Raw genomic sequence first — 4,392 nt, 5'->3', positions numbered from 1 at the left:
GAGCTGATAAGGGCTGCTGCCGTCGGTAGCGGCCGGCCCTCACCCCTGAGCGGGAGCGGGGGGAGGAGAGAAGTGGAGGGAAGGGTTATTTATGATTCCTGGGAAAGGCGACTGGAACGTTACAACGTCTGTAATCGTGCTGCTCCCGGCCTGCCCGCGGTGGCGTCTTGCCCCCCCAGCAGCAGATGGGACCAAGCAGCACGTCCTGGCCGATGCTGTTGGGACCAAGCAGCACGTCCTGGCCGATGCCGTTGAGGAAAGTTGACCACCAGCACTGGGGCGGTGCTGCAGCCCCGTGTCCCGTGTCCGGTTGGAGCCTGTGTGCCCCTACACGTGCAACAGCTTGGCTGGACCCATCTGCAAGCGTGCCTGAAGTTGGCACATCGGTTCTACAAGTGTATGAAGATGGTGTAACTGTACACACCCAGCCCTTGGTACCTGAAATTAAGTCCTGCTTTCTTCTTTTATGCCTTCACTGCAGTACAGGTGAATCCCAAAGCTTCATATTTAATCAGAACCAGCAGCACTGCCTGAGGAGTTTTCTGCTGTAGAAGAATGGTAGTTCTCCTCAAGCTCATGGCCATCATTCAGGTCTATGAGCCTGAATTTTAGAAAGCTGCATAAACTTGTATTTATCTACAAATGCAGTTGCCCAGTTACCACAACTACAATAGAGGAATGCGAAGGAGATGCATGGGGGAAGCCTAACACAAAGGTAGATTTAGGCACCTTTGGTATGCTCTAATGAGCTTCCGGAAGATGTTTTGCTCATGCACTATATTGGCTTTGCAGCAATGTCCTTTAATGCTAACACAGTCCAGTCCTCCATCATGACTGCATTTAAGTAGCATAACCTGATCTTTTACTGCTGTGTCTGCTGTGATACAACGACAAAGACCAAACAATCTCTGTCTGATTTCACTGGAAAGAAAACCCAGTTTCATAAAGCTATCAGCTTTATTGATTGACTTTTATTTATGTAAATGGGTCTGTTCCAGTGTTTTTTAATTACCATTCTGCCTGCTTATGAGTGTATGCATTTTTAACCAGCTTCTGCTACCCTTACTCATCTTGGCCAGGACACGAAGTGACCCGATTCTCCAGCAGTGGCCAGTTACATCACAAACAATGCTGCTCTTGGAATAACACATGAGAGATGTCAGTACTGCATATTTCTGTCTTAAATTACTGAAATTGGAGGCATGCATTCTCAATTGTGGTAAGTAGTTTATCACTGTAAGGAATGATTCAGAGAGGAATTGTTCTGCACAACATATTAAAAATTATTTTGAAATTACATTTTTTTCTATCCCTTAGCAGCCCACCGAGTTGCAGACCCACTGATCACTGCAATTTCTACTCTTGCTTTCATAAAAAGTCATGGGAGCAACTGTTAATAATTATAAGCACATCACACAGCAAACAGGAAAATACTTTTTGCAGCAAGCCTGAAGAAATATATCGTTATATTTATAAAGAGAATAAGTTAAAAAATACAACATGTACGTTCTTTAAAGAAAGTAACAAGAAAGTGTACCAGCTGAAGAAAATACAGGACCTACACTGGAACAAACCTCCTTGTTTTGTTCCCATCTAGTATGCCTCAAACAGCCAGTTAGTTGCTGTTTAGGACATACTTCAGTACTGAATGATTAAACTACTCACAAAGGCTACTTTAAATTACATATGTGTAGTCTGCATACCTAAATTCAAAGCACAGTCATATGAAGTAAGTGTCAGAAGGATGTTGAGCGGTCATCTATTCTGTTTTTCTGCTTTACAACAAGATCAACTCTACACAAATGATTCCTGACATACTTGTCTAACCTGCTCTCTATAGTAACAGTGATGTAGAATTCACAGCATTCCCAAGCAATCTGTCCGGTACTTTGTTGTCTTTAGTGCGTGAAAATGGTAATCGAAGGTTCAACTTAATTTAACTGAAAGTTAAGTCTTTTTTCAGTTCACAGCAGCCTCCCAACAGCCTTCATGATCTGGACCCAGGTCTGAATCAGCCACTGAAATGAGTCACAGATCCCTTCAGCTCTGAGGTCACCTGCCCAAGTCCTGAGCTAATTTATTTAGCAAGACAATTAAAGATTCATGAGGGTAAGACAGATCAGTGTCCCAACATGCTGATCCTTACAGCTTAGGCTAATTTAGCTTATTTCATACAAAAATCTGCCTAATGAAAATATAGGGTAATATCCACATAGGTTTTCTGTTCTGGATAGGATAAGGTTCTTAATCTTTTCACCGTCAAACTTAAAGGACCTAGTTTGTAATTACAGTGTTTCCTTTGTCCCTAATAGCATTAAATCTCACTACCCAGAAGGCAGCTCTACCAGTATTTGCTCCCATTTCTCTTCTTCATGATAAGAAAACAGTTGTGATGGTCAAAGTAATTTAATTCATTCAGAGACACTTGGAAGTTTCCTGCGCAGTTTTTCCTTGCAGCTGTCTAAATGGAGATAATTGAATATCAGAAAGGCAAGCAGGATTAAACATCTCCTCAGCCGTCTGTATTTGTTCTATCTCCTTTGCAGACAGTGAATGTCACCATGTCATCTAAATCACATTCTTTTTTTTGTATGGATGTTTGGCATAGATTACACTACTTATTCTGACATATAAAGACAAAATATTTGATACTAATGGCTTTTTCAGCAAACCGATTTTTAAAAGCACAGCAAACATCTTCAGCCAGACTGAATAAATGTAATTCATCCTTGTTAACAGATCACCCAGCTATTCACAATGCAGTTGCATTCTCAAACAGCTTGGTATCAAGCATGTCTTTCCAGCTGGCAACGAAAAGAGTAACTGTAACTTGATGGAAGGTTCCTTCCATCTGAATTCTGCCTCTCTTGCCTATTTGAAATGAATCAGATTAATATCTTGTTTCTGGTTATCCACTTAATTTCCAGGATAAGCAACAGCAATTGTTGAAGCAGAAATAACTGAAAAATTGGCTGACCCTCTTCAGCTTCTAATGAAAATGCTTCAGTGAATATTGTGCAGAAGAAAAGTGTTATCTTTTAATGAATTTGCTACACAGGAAATGTTACCAGTCGAGCTGTTTGCAGCAATTCTGTCTGTACACTCAGGTGCCCCCCTATGCCCCTGACTCAACTCCCAGCAAACGAAGTCAAGATGAAAAAAAGAAATGGGATTTCTGCAGAAGAATTAGAGTGAGAGACACCTGAATTTGAACCTTAAATATCCAATGCCCCTATATGATTTCCCTGGAGGGTAGGCCAGGTTTCTGATGAAACAGGCATCAGAGCATGCTGTATACGTCTCATAGCAAGAGCATGGAAGTGATAAAGCCTGCTGACAGTTGCTGCTAATCAGAAAAGCAGCTCCACAGAGCAAAAGGGCTGCTATCTGTGGGGTTTAGCATAGGAGTAGGAGCTCAAAATGAGCTTAGCCACAAACTCACTGTGACCTTTGATAAGATAACCCCTTTCTGCCTCTCTTGGCTTCTCCCTACCACTTAGTTGTGAAACTGGGATAATATTCCTACATAGGTGTGTTGAGGCTTAATACCATAAAAGCAGGTCTGAGATGATGCAATGTAAACTTCTCCAATAGAGGCTTTGATGTCACTACAATCTGCCCCATTTTTTTTTTAAGCCGCAAGGACTTAGCATCAATCAGTTTACGGGGCTGCATCCTAATGTTGCTACATCTTGGAATATCATGTGAGAAGGCTTCTGATTGTTCCATGCTGTTATACACAAGCTGTGTCATTATTTTGAGGGCTATACTGACTGAAGGCAATAGTTAAGAAGAGGGAGGCAGAGAGTCACAAAGGAAAAATATAGAAAAAAAAAAAAAGAGTAACAGCACCCCTTTCATAGATAGTGTGTGTGTGTGTGTGTGTGTATATATATATATATACAAGAAGAAAAAAAAAAGTTGTGGTGTGATTTTCTTAACTCCAGGTAGATGAACAGACATATTTTCCTTTCTGATCCTAGAATACCTGCTAAAATCAGAAGGGAAAGAACTGGGCGACAAGCCTAACGCTTCCTTCTCTGGCAGGCTTCCCGAGCTCATCCACAGGGGTGCTGGCCTTATTATTGTGGCTGCACAGAACTTAATAACAACTAATAGCTAAGGCAACAGTTAATAATAATTTCTTGATTGGTACAGGAAGAAAAGCAAATCCCACTGACTGTATTATCCTTCTCTCACCATTAGCTTTGCTATGTTTTGGGGCAAGATCAAGTCTAGAAGTGCTACAATCATTAGATGGGAAATACGGCAATTTGTCAAACTGTATTATCTATGAAAATTAAAAAAATTCCATACACATGTTATGAGAAGGGAAAACCAAATATTGGCTAGAGACTGTAAACGGAACAGCTCTCCTCAAGCTGTTCAGGC

The sequence above is a fragment of the Egretta garzetta genome, unplaced genomic scaffold, assembly GCF_000687185.1.
Source record: "Egretta garzetta isolate BGI_Z169 unplaced genomic scaffold, ASM68718v1 scaffold22, whole genome shotgun sequence".
Taxonomy (NCBI): Eukaryota; Metazoa; Chordata; class Aves; order Pelecaniformes; family Ardeidae; genus Egretta; species Egretta garzetta.
Note: the sequence above shows the minus strand (reverse complement) of the source record.